General features: G+C 38.6%; 1 long non-coding RNA gene across 1 annotated transcript in view; it reads right to left on the reverse strand.

Annotated features, from left to right (window-relative positions):
- Positions 1–217: 217 nt before the first annotated feature.
- The window catches only part of LOC100686192, a 97133-nt gene continuing 84207 nt past the window's right edge, over positions 218–13143 (reverse strand). The window contains exon 4 of the long non-coding RNA XR_005362867.1: positions 218–2376. This is a non-coding gene — a long non-coding RNA (uncharacterized LOC100686192). The remainder of the gene's footprint in view (positions 2377–13143) is intronic.

Consider the following 13143-nt stretch of genomic DNA (forward strand, 5'->3'; position numbering starts at 1 on the left):
CTAGATTCATAGTAGAAACTAAGTGGTGACTCTCTTTCAAACAGAAAAGTGATCAAATGGATAATCTCTCCTCTTTCAACTTCTCTAGAAATACATTGGTCTGTATACTTTGAATGGCATGTGAATTGCATGGCCATGTTGAAGTGGCTTGAATGAATTCCAAGAAACCACTGAAGTCAAAGTAAGAATAAACAAACAAATAAAAGACACTTAAAAATTTTTTTAAAGTGGGCCAAGAAATGTTTATTTTTTTCTGTTCCAGATGACTAACTTTCTTAAAATCTATTTCTGAATAATCATGTACTTTTCTGAAAATCAAAATCCATTTGATTCTATTGTCTTGAGTGGTAGTGATTATTTTCATGAGAAAAAAGAAAACTTCGATTGACAAGTGGTTCTCTATAAACACTGTTGTCCCAATCATGAGGTAATTGATCTTATTCAAGCCTCATGGCTTGGGGACCCCTCTGCTATAAAACTATGGGCAGAGAAAGAGAAGATGGCTTCACAAGCCTAAAAGGGACATCATACTTTTAGACCTATTTTCAGTCATTGAAGTATTCACTGCCAGCATCTTGCTCAAGGCCCAGAGTTGGATGACACTTCCTACGTCCATACCCACCTCTTGGCTGGCTTCTTGGACTTGGACAAGTGACTTCTTTTCCTCTCCAAATCCACCCTTAATCTCTATTTCAACCACATAAAATTTTACAGCAATAGCGATGGCAGATAGAAGCTATGAAATTTACCCTAGTGATGTCTGTGGGCACCTCATTTAACTAGTTTTATGAATAGACCACCTCCAGCTCTCCTAGCCCTTCCTTAAAGATCTGATGGTCAGCTGATGTGGAACCCAGACATCACTAAGCTGGAAATTCCAATTGAATTCAGTTTAAGATTTTTTACCTTCCAGGTGATTCATTTGTGCACATTTGAAGGAAAAGAAAGATTTCAATATCAGGCTTATTATTGATTCTGGATATTTGTGGTTAAGGGTAACAGAAGGGATAGTTTAAATATTTTTAGTTTTCTCTAATGGTCATGGTGGCTTTATGTGAACAAGCGCCATGATCTTTGCTAATGAATTGTCCTTGATGAAATGAAGGAAAAAGGAGAAGGGTGTATGGAAGAGGATAAATGAAATAACAATGATGTTGTAGAGGCTGGAGTGAGAATTCAAGGACATGAGCTAGGAGGATTGGTAGAGTCCAAGGAAATTATTGTAGCATCTGTTTAATAGTACTCCTGGGAGAAGATGCACCAGTTTGCGAAGAGAAGCCAGAGCAGATTTATTTCGTAATGTGTGGCCCATCTTCCACAACAGAGAAAATTAGATCTAAATCCATTAAGTAGAGCTGGAAAATATAGGTTAGAGATCTTTTCTTTGTTACTGGAGTGTCACCATTCTATGTAAAAACCAAAAGTTCCTAAAGACAGTGCAAGAAATCAAAGATACACAAATCTCAAAAATTATACCTCTGAGATAGATGATGATATTTTACAGGAGAGTGTTCTATTGTTATTACTCATGTAGATATTTAACTTAAATGTTCTTGAAGAATCTCTGTAGAATGAGAATAACATTAATAAACAAATGCAAAAATTGTATGGTAATTGGTGTTTTGTGATCAAGATCCTTAAATTGCAGTCTTTATCATAAAATCAGAGCTAGTGTAAACAGAGTCTCTTGTGAGGTAGCCAATGTTTTGTACCCATTTTGGAGGTAGTGCACTAAAAGGAACTTAGAGTAAATTATACCTAAAGACAAATTTTGGTTATCTTCATTGGATAATTTCTTCTTCTAGGATAAATCAAGACCACCAATAATTTGCAAGACAGTGTGTAGGGATGAAAAGATGAAAAGCAGAAGACCTGGTAGCTGTAATTTCCTCTGAATGCAGACAGCTAAAATTACAGAATATAGCACTTGTTCTACTGGATTTGCTCTATTTATTTCTTGTTTAGGAATTCAGACAGGCCTATCACTGGTTTTTTTTTTTTTTTTTTTTTTTTTTTTCCATTAGGGTTTGATCTCTTCTTTGTCTTTACCTGGGGTCTCTGTTCATCTATAGTTGAAGTTGGTTTGGGTTCAAATCCCAGTATTGTGCAGCATTAAAAATGTCATTACCTTAGCCCACTTAGCCTAGAAAACAAAGCCTGAGGCAAAGTTGTTGATGTTGTCACTTTGGTGGGAAGCATCATCTGAGAGAAACACAGTGGTAGAAAAAGGGAGGGAGGCAGCCCAGGACGAAGAACAAATGCAAAGGAGTACATTCTCAAAGTGGCCAGAATTTGTAACCAGAATTGGTGATTGCTCAATCTTTCAGGACAGCTTCAGAGAGTCTGCGTGAGTCATTATATCTCAGAACAGTTCACCTGTGTGAAGAAAAAGAAGGAATTATCCATCATTTTTCATTTCCCTTTGGTCATACTTTGACCCATGATCCCTCTGCACTTTTGGGTTGTACCAGCCGGTACTCCTAACAGCCGCTGTGACAGTAAAGGTCCAAGATGGCAGCTGCCTCTTCCATGTGAGTCACAGTCCAGAGAGCACACTGTAGGTAGCAGCAAGCCAGGGGCCTTCTGGCTAGCCTTTCTCTACACTACATTAAGGGGTGAACTAGTGCCTATACATGAACACCAAAAGGGGCATATGGTGCCTCACACCACAGTGAATAAAACATAGTCTTTGGCAAGAGGCAGAAGGTTCCAGGAGTGAGGTGAAAGAAAAGATGGCTTTCAGTTCTGCCCACAGTAGCATCAGATTCCAGAAACAGCTGTAGCGGCAGTTTCAGCTGGCTTAGCACACAGACCACCATGAAGACAAAGATGAACTTTCCTCTCAGACTGTGCTTGGTCCTAGGAAAGCTTTCTGAAGGGTCATGAGCAATAGGAAATAATTTCTGAGTGAATGTTGGGTGAGGAAGTATATAACCTGGGTCTAGGACATTATCCATCTTTTCTAAACCTTGGTTTCTTTATGGGTAAAGAGTAGTAGCTACTATTATTTCCTCTTTTCCCCCCCTTCCATGTTTCCTTCCATAGCATCCTCTCCCCCTAGTCACATGCCCTGCTCAAATCTAAGTCTGATGGCTTGTGGTCTCTTGCCTTTAGAATCCTTTGCCAGGCTTTCTAAATGGCCTCACTACTAGTTTTCAATGATCCTAACAACCCATTTTCTTGTATGATGCCTTCTCTGACTGAATAGGAGCGCCTCTTGTATATTTCTCAACTTCCAAGCAAAATACATGAGTGTGTTATTTAGGCTTTTTATTTTTTTTATTTTATTTTTTATTTTTTTTTATTTAGGCTTTCCTAATGCTTTGTTTGTGGCCTTAACAATGACTGTATTTGGAGCCTCTCTAAAAATATTGTGGGTATTGATATTTCCCATATTATTCTATGAACACCAGAGACTGTTTAATGTATCTTTTATAAGTAGCAGCAGAGTTCTCTTCTTAGGAGCAAACTTATTGTAGCTTTTGGCTGTTTACAATGAGAAGGTAGGAATGTTCTTTGCTGCAACTGTTTTTTTTTTTAATAATTTCACTAATACTCGTGAACATCCCCTTATTTCACTCTGATCCTCTCACCTGAAGAGGGTAATCTTTTTGTGTATTTCCATGGCATGAGATTCCCTAATAAGGTAACAAGCTGCAAGCTGCCTTGCAAGAGAACAATGGATGATATGGCCGAACACCACCCCTAACTCCACTGGGATTGGAGTTCGACGGGTCAGGATTGCAGTTTGAGTTCCAGGGACCAGAGCTGGGCAGGGGAAAGAAGAAGTTACCATCTGTGTGTCCAAGAGTGGAACAAGTCAATGGATGATTCTGATTCACTGTCCTTAGGGAGCATGGAGGATTAACACTAGCACACACAAGTGCTGCCATTAAATACAAGGAGCTGCTTTCAGGTTGGCCGATGGGAGGCAAAGTCAAGAGTTAGTTGCTGGGTGGAACCAGAATGATGCAAGATCAGGAGCAATAGAGGAAAGTTTTGGATGGTTGCAAGACAGAAGCTGGAGCACAGCAGCCTGCCTTTCATGGCATTGGCTGGACAGAAATCAGCATGTGAGAATGCTGAAATAGATGAAAAGTACAGCATCAGGGTAGGGCTGATGCTGGGAGTGCCTGCGTGGCAAGGGACATCTTAACAAGGGGCATATCTGCCCTCATATATCTAGTTGCACATAGGCACTGAGCTGTACATTCATGGAAGATTAATATATGTGTAAATAATTCAAATTTGGCCAAGGAAATGATGTAGCAGCAGGTAGAATTTGCCTACTTGCATTGACTTTCCCCTGGCTGGGCGATGAACATATTTCATAATTGGTAAATGCAGAGTGGCATTTGCCACCCCTCCCACACGTACGCCTTGGCTTGTTCTTGTCATAGGTTAAAAAGCCAAAGACCCCTTGTTTCACACTGTTTCAGTGTTTCATGTTCCTTTATGTAGGAAACCTCCCTTTCTTGTTTTTAGTATGGAGACTTCTTAGCTCACAGCCTGAGCAGGGAAGTAATATTTGGTTAATGTCAAATTTACTCTGAACTTCGCTGGCCTCAAAGTTCATGTCTTGGAAACTGTAGCTCTTCCCATGGTTTGGATATTTTACATCTACACATTACATTCAGAAAGCCAGAGTTTAGACTAATGGAAAAAAATAGCTAAATTGATGACTAATTTTACATCAGAAGCTTTTCAACCAGAGAAATAGTGTGCTACAGAGTAAGCAGAGCCACCCCACCCCTGGCCCCCTGCCTTCTGCTTGAAGTGAGATTTTCAAGTGTCTCTTTGAGAGAGGGTGGAGGAACTACAGAGTGGAGGCACAGCTGCACAGACCCACACAGCAGATGGTCCAACTGAAACACAGGCGGCCTGAAGTTACTCTCCACTGGGTACTACTGACCAAGCTATTGAGTCATGCAGCCACTTGTTATGCTGAAGAGGATTGTTTAGGAAGAAAAAGGGGGTGGTTTTCTTTGCTTAATATATCCCTATTGAAGGTCATGACCCATCTTTCTTATTGCCCACTTTTATTTATACACCATAAGGAATAATTTTCAGCTCACCTTCCCCACTCCACTCCTTTGCCAGAACATATAGAAATGTTCATGTTTAAAATGAAAAGCTCTTGTTTTCTTGGCTGAATATCAAGATTTTTCCAGATTGTCAACTCCTTAAGAGGGGAGAAGCATAAAATCCAGCTGTAGAAACCCAAAAGTGACCTAACATAATCCAGGTGTTTCTAGTTTTCTTAGGAAAGAAGGTGAATGTATATACAATGCCTGACTGACCGTACCTAGAGGATACTGCCCGGTAACAACTAGGTTGTTCTGACAGGGGGTTGTGAGCGAGTCCATAGGGTGTGACAATGATATCTGATTTATCAAGACCGGTTTTGTAGTGGTGTTCTGAAAGTTTGTGACCTTGTATATATATCTTCCTCCTTATGATGTAATGCTCATAAAAATGAATTTGAAAGCTGTAAAGTTGTAAAGACAACATGGTCATATAGAAAATGCAAGGAGTGGGAAAAAATGAGTTTTAGCTTCAGTTCTGCCACTTGTCAGCCATATGTCCACGGACAAGTCTTTAATTTCTCTGATCATCATTTTAAAATCCATAAACAAATAAAATAATATTTTCCTTTACTGCTCTACTATAAAATGAAAGTGTTGTGTTGGGACTGATTTATATGAATAACTTTGACAAAGCTATGAATTAATGTGCATTTAGTAGTCTGCAGGCTTATCTGTTTAGTCTGTAGAAACATTCTGACCCACCATTCACTGACCAGATATAGTCTACGATATTTTTCGATTATATTTTTTATTGGTTAAAATGGAATAAGTTGGGCAGAATGAACTAATTCTCCAGAACAAATACCAAGCCACCTGCCAAAATCTTCCTCAATGCCACCTACTTCACAAAGCACTCTGAAGGTGTGTTAACCTGGAAGGACTCCCTCTTAACAACTGTTCCTTCCCAGCATGGGCTATCTCTATGGCAGCTCTTCTGCAATACTGATAGTGGCTAATGATCAACCAGGAAAGTGTCTTCCTCCCAGGATAGGAAACTAGACTTAGTCAGCTTTATATGTATCCACCTTACCATCTGCCATGTGTGTAGGTACACAATGAATACTTTCTGACTTAAATTACTACATTTCTTCAGTAGAATTTGCATGAAATGGCAGCTGCTGAGAAGCCTCCATCTGATATTGGTGGAGGATAGTGTAGGTGAAAAAAATCAGAATAAGAGTCAGGGAACTGGATTGTAGTTCCAGCTTTGCCACTGCATTGTAGTATGTGGCTTTGGATGAGACACCAAACTCTCAACCTTTGTTCCCTTCTCTTTATAATGAGAGAATGGGATGAGTTGGCGTTTAAGCTCTTCACAACATGTCTACATTTCCTGTTCATGCTACCTTCATCTTTAAGCAAATCAGGAGAGGCTTTAAAATGAAATTATCCAATAGGGTGATTCGAAGGCAATAGGAATCTATTTTATTTTGAGTGGTAAGGATTATTTTATATAAATATGAGATTCAGTGTAAGGAGTTGATATCAAGTCTATCTGTGGACAGTTTATTTTTTAAAATTTTATTTATTCATTCATGAGAGACAGAGAGAGAGAGAGACAGGCAGAGACACAGGCAGAGGGAGAAGCAGGCTCCATGCAGGGAGCCTGACGTGGGACTCGATCCCCGGTCTCCAGGACCAGGTCCTGGGCTGAAGGCGGCGCTAAAACGCTGAGCCACCCAGGCTGCCCCTGTGGACAGTTTAATATTAAAAAACTATCATCAGAGGAGTAACCCAAGATTACTACATTTGGACTATTATACATATTGTGAAACACGTCGTACATATTAAAGATAAACATAGATTATAATTTTAATAAAGTCCATGAATGTTGGCAGTATTTATTATTTAAAAAATTTGATCACCCTTTTTTTCTCCATTTTTTCATATTAGAATAACTTGGAGTTACCCTGAAACTTGAAGTATCCTTTACAATAGCATTCTGTGAGATGTATCTTTAGTAGTGGAGAAACATAGAACTCTTTTGCATGTTTTGGGTTAATTTCAATTCCAAACTGTAGAATATTTTCTTGTGGAGTCAAATCAAAGTTGGTGGGTTCTTAATTGTAGTCTTTGAGCAGCATGCTCTATGCCATATTATTTTATTGCTAGGTCCTTTGTAATTTATTGAGACCACTGTAATATGATTTTATTGGATTATATATATTTATATATATGAATATATGAATATTTCACTTCTCTCTGTATCAGTTGTATTGAATCTACAGTATAAATTTGGCAATATAGTCAACTTTGTAGAACTTTTATCAAGTTTGACTTTCTTTCAATCTATCTTCTTGAGGACCAAGAAAGAAACTCAATAAATATCAAGCTTTTTTTTTTTCTTCTTCTTCTTCTTTTAAATGCAGTGGAATCTTCACTAGATGAAGTCAACCTTTAAATGAGTGAACTATTTCCATTGTTCAGTTGTCCAAGTAAATTTAAAGCAGAAGGTGTTTTTGACAGCTTTGTTAATGCAGCTTTTTTTTCTCTCTGGTAATTCAAGCATTATTGACATCTCGTGTTGAACTTTAATTATGTGCTTGAGACTTGAAAAGGAAGCTTGATGAGGCATGTACTGCAGCATAACCTCTCAATTATTCACACATTTATATGACTATACTTACCAAGGCCTCTCATTGTAAATATTATGAGCGCTTTTATAAGACATTGATATGAGCTAATAGATAGTGAATTACAACTCAAATGGTGAAACTACAAATAGTAATCAGAATATGGTCAGGGTCATCAATCATAATTAAAACCATCATTGTTCATTTCTAAAATCTCTGATGCTGTATCAAGTCACATTTGAGTCTTAACTGAGTCATTTCCAATACTTAAACTCAAAAAGTTGGGTGTGTTTGACAATGACTGTAGACCTTAAACATAACACTCACTGGCTTAGCTGAGGACAAGGAAGATGGCCATTTTTGTGTCTTGCTCTTTTAGATTCAAGTAACTTAGCAGATCTCTATCATTCAGCATGATCTAACAGCTGTATTAAATAAAGTGTCTAAATTTGGATTCAGTTAGTAAAATAATATCTAATAAGATGGGAGGGAAAACCTACAAAACATGTTATTAGTGATTCTTACCTCAATCTGTCCCTTTCTCCTTTCCTGCTTACATCAATTAATTAATTTAATCATTCGAGAAATACTAATTGAATCATTGTCTTGGGTCAAATATATACTAGGCACCAGGGGAACAATCCAGGTAGACTTTCTCACTGTCCTTCAAGTGCTTATATTCCAGAGCCATAAAGGAAGATTTGGAGTTTCTTGAATCAGTTTATCCTGGACACATCTCTAAGTCATTAAAAAAAAAAAAAAAGGAATCAGTTGAGATATATTGTTAGAATAAGTCTGGGTAACCCACTTCCTTTTCCTTGCATGGTGGATTGAGAGTGCAATTATAAGTAGAAGATTGCTGGCCATTTTTTGTTTCTTTCCTTGAAACAGTTGGGGAGATGACTGAGAAGATGATAAATTATCAGTTCCTTAAAACATTTTGAAAGAAAAAGCTCCATACTCCTTTGCGGTAGTTTTTCCATTTCTTGAATGCTCTTGGGATGAGCAGCAACAGAAGTATCCATTTCCAGGTTAAATGAACAAGAAAGATGTGTGTTTAAGTTCCACTGTGATTAAAAATCATATACAGCTTATTACATCCAGTTAATGTAAGTGTAATTATGGGTAACAAATGATCATTAAGAACACAAGAAGGTTTAGACATTCTTTCCTAAGTCCCTCCTCTCTAAGGATTGTTGAAAACCCAGACCAAGGTAACTAATAAGAGACATTAATGCGGAGACTCGGGATGCCTGGGTGGCTTAGCAGTTGAGCGCCTGCCTTCAGCTCAGGGCATGATCCTGGTGTCTCAGGATTGAGTCCCACATCAGGCTTCCTGCATGGAGCCTGCTTCTCCCTCTATGTCTCTGCCTTTCTCTTTCTGTCTCTCATGAATAAGTAAATAAATAAAAATCTTTAAAAAAAATACAGAGACTGAAAATAACTACTGACCCTAACAGTAGCAGCATCTTCTTAATTTTATTTCTCCTCTTGGGTCCTCTTGGGTCCCTCTTGGGACCTTCTCTTGGGTCCACAACAGTGGCTGTTGTTCCTCTTCGAATGTCACCCTCACTCTTCTGCAGACTGTTCTGGCATGAGCCTTTTCATGTACCAGAGTCCTGAGAGAATTTGCTCCAAGTTTTTTCCAAGTACAGTTTTGTTCTTGTTATTGTACTTTGGTTTTAACAAATTTTATTTCCAAGAATACCTTGCTCCACCCACCGTCGTAGTCTGAAAAAATGTTTACCTCTCATCACTCAGTAGCAGGGAATGCCTTCCTTATTTCTATGTACTTGTATAGGTTGAGATTTTTTTTTTTAACCAAAATATACAGAGGAGAATACTTATTTTCAAATTGTTCACAGATCAAAATGAAAACAGAGTTCCCCATTCACTGGAAGCAAAGCTGCCATAGCATTCATGATCTGTGTCTTCTCTTAAGTGCCCTCCCTGACAGCAACTGCTCAGTGCTATAGTGTTCTGCTATGTTCATGTCCTCAGTATGGTGAGCTCTGCTTGGGTATCCCTTTACAGTTTCTGCCCTGATGAATCAATGACTCCATGGGATGATTCGACAAGACCAGATTCAATTGTTGGGGCACATACGGTCCAAGAATGACCTCCAGCAGGGTGTCTGGGTAGAAAAGAGAAGACATCTTCTCTTTGCTCTCTTGTTGGAATTTAGAATTGAGGAAATTCAGAACCTGAGCATGTTAGGTTTAGGAAACTGATTTGGAAGCCCACCAGATTGACCTAGGCAGTAATTACAAATTATAAGGATGAGGACCAAAAGAATGGGGACAACACAGCAGAGATGCACTGAGAAGGTGTGGGTGAGGGTGCCTGCAGTCCCTGAAAGAAAGGGAGGAAGACAGATTGACACAGAAGTTTGTATACAGGCACCTAGCAAAAGCTACTTAACTCCTGATTGCTTTTTGTTTCCAATTTAAGGTCCCCCATGCTTTTATTTTGGGACACCTTGACTAAGCCAACTTTGCCTCTTATGACCAGATGAGTCTTGACAACATTAGTAAAATTTGTTGAGTTTTTGTTAAATATTATAACACTGTAACTAATGGTATTATAGCAACCAAGATAAGTTAACCAAAAGATACATAATGTAATTGTTGTCCTCCTGCTACCACTTGTCAACTGCGAATTTTTTTTTCTAAATGCCTTGACATTAGAGAGTAATTGGAAAACTCCTAGAAATTGTCTCTTGCCAATGTTCATTAAAAAATAAAATAGCATCAATATCAGAACTCAGAAGTCCATAGCATATAGTTCTTTATTACTTCATTTTAATGAATATTTTATGAAACTAGTAAGTTGTTATATAGGACATTAAAAAAGGCTACGACAAAGATTTGTGCTGAATATATGATCTGGAAATCACAATACGTTTGTGTTTCATTCTCATGGTGTGATAGTTGACATCAAATTACTCTTAGTAAGGAATGCCATGTTCTTTTTTTTTTTTTTTTGAGATTTTATTTATACATGAGAGACACACAGAGAGAGGCAGAGACATAGGCAGAGGCTCCCCAGGATCATGCCCTGAGCCGAAGGCAGACATGCAACCACTGAACCACCCAGGCGTCCTGGGAATACTATGTTCTGATGGCAGCTGAATGCAGAACTCAATGCTCTTTGGGGTAAAGTGAAAGAAGAGTATTTGGGAGCACTTACATATATAGATATCTTAAATATCTTACTGTTCATTTGTGTGAATATGGCTTGGCAATGGGGTATAATAAAGCTGTTATTTTGGCAGGTGGAGGATATCACTCACTGAGTAGGTCTTTCCAAACGAGTTGTATAGAATTTACAGCATCTGTGCTCACTTACATATTTCTCTTATGCAGTGTGTGTATCTTCTTTTATCAGCTTTCTGTGACTTTGTCATTGTTTTTGCCTTCTGTCAGCCCTCAGCTGTCATGGAAAGAGTAGATGACTTAGAGTGGAGTGGAACATAATGCCATCTGTAAGTGTAAGCAGGTAAATACAGACTTAACTCATTGGTCAAGTGAATAACAGGCATTCATGTGTGTTAATATCTATCTGTTTGATCATCTTTGGTTTATATTCCCTACCCAGCCTTTCTAACTACACACATGCACACACACAGACACACACACACACACAGGAAAAAAAAAAAACAAGAGAACATTAATTGACTTAGAAACTATGTTTTTGCTCAGACAATGAAAAGGAAAATTTTCCTCGGGTAGGATAATTCTAATGGTAATTTCTTTTCCTTTAGAATTTTTAACTACAGAAGGCACACTGAATTCAGTGCTGGAGGCAGCCATCATCCCATGAAGAGATATTATTTGTCTCATTAGCACTGTGGGAGTGCCATGAAAGGGTCCATGACCTAGAGCCCATCTTGCTTTAATAATGGCTTAACACTCATAAAAGATTTTAAATGGCTACATGAGACATATTTAAATATTAAACGCCATTCCTCTTTGTTGATTCACAAACCCCAATGAATAGGACTCCTTTGTCGCTTCCAAGATTGAAGAAATGTGCCTGGCTTCTCACGCCAAGGAGTGAACAAAACAAACCCAGGAACGGAAACACCTCACCTCTGCCCTGCTAACCCACTTGCTAACCTGAAAACCGTGCATCTCCAGGACTCACCAGCTGCCTTGAGTTCTCAGAAACAATTTTCATCTGTTTGATACCCATTTCTAATCCTTTCATAGGAGAATTAGGAAGATGGGCATATATATATGTATGGAGACTTTTTTCCCTAAATGCAACTTTTTGGCTTTCATCATAATGCAATCCATTTGCTATGGTTCCCTAGTGTTGCCTCAGATGAGATGGATCATACTTCTACTTGGTAAAACACTTTTTGTGATATCTAAATTTGAACAGAATGACGTTCATTGATTCTTCCGTGTATTTAAGTTTCAGTAAGGACTCACAAGCCTGGTAACAATGGGACTATTTTTCCAAAGCCTCGGGATGGAGTGTGACATTACATGAGAATCAGTGCTGTTTGTTTAAACAGAATGAGTCCTCCAAAATCAGCACCTGTCATCTAATTCCTAAGTGTGTGACGATCCTGTGAGGATGACAAGACCCAAAAAGGTTGTATTTGCCTTTCTTTCTTGCCTTCTGGTGTGGATGTCAGACCTATACTTTTAGAAATGCTTTTATTTACAGAAGAAAAAATTGAATCACAGACCCCTGTTCTGAGTAGAGCTGCCTGGAGAAAATGAGGTGGAAAGGTATTCTCAAGTACAGAGCAAGGCTATATGGGCCCAGAAACACTTGGGGTTTGGCAAGCTTTGTAGTATTCTTTAAATATTTGGGGTACAGTGGAACCAAACAGGTATTTTGCTCTAAATACCATTTCTCTTTCTTTTTTTCCCCAAACTGTATATGTTCTAGGGAAGGTTAATCTGTATATTTTGGAACCATTTGACCAGCATTCATCAAAATATTGCAAAGTAAATACTAGATCTGGGTTCAGGGCATCTCTTGAGCTCTCCAATAAGCAGTTTTTTCCTTGGAATGCAAAAGTAAAATTTTGCTTCTTAAATTATGTCCCAGCCAGTGTGCAGAGCTTTATATGCATCTTGTATAAAACAGTGATGGGGACAATGCTTTTCCAGGGGCAAGGCCTTCAAAAATGGAACTTGCACATCTACGGGCTTTTCCACTGGAGCCTCCCTGCTTGGCTCTGCTGGCATTAGATCTCTCCTGGTGCAGCCACTGCCCCAAGTTTTTCCCAGCTACTCCTATGCCTGGTGTTTCTGAACCCCAACATTCCATGTTTATTTAAAGTTATATTTTGTTCATCATGGAGTTTGATGCATTAATTTTATTCTTAAGACAGAAATATTATTTACCTTGATGGCTAAGTTTTTTGACGTCTTCTTACATTTTGTGCCTGAGGCATGTACCCTACTTGTTTCACCCTCATCCCCATCTCACCTCCTTCCTGGAGCTTCCTTGTCCCTTTCATT

This window comes from Canis lupus, chromosome 8 (genome assembly GCF_011100685.1).
Source record: "Canis lupus familiaris isolate Mischka breed German Shepherd chromosome 8, alternate assembly UU_Cfam_GSD_1.0, whole genome shotgun sequence".
NCBI classification, from domain to species: domain Eukaryota; kingdom Metazoa; phylum Chordata; class Mammalia; order Carnivora; family Canidae; genus Canis; species Canis lupus.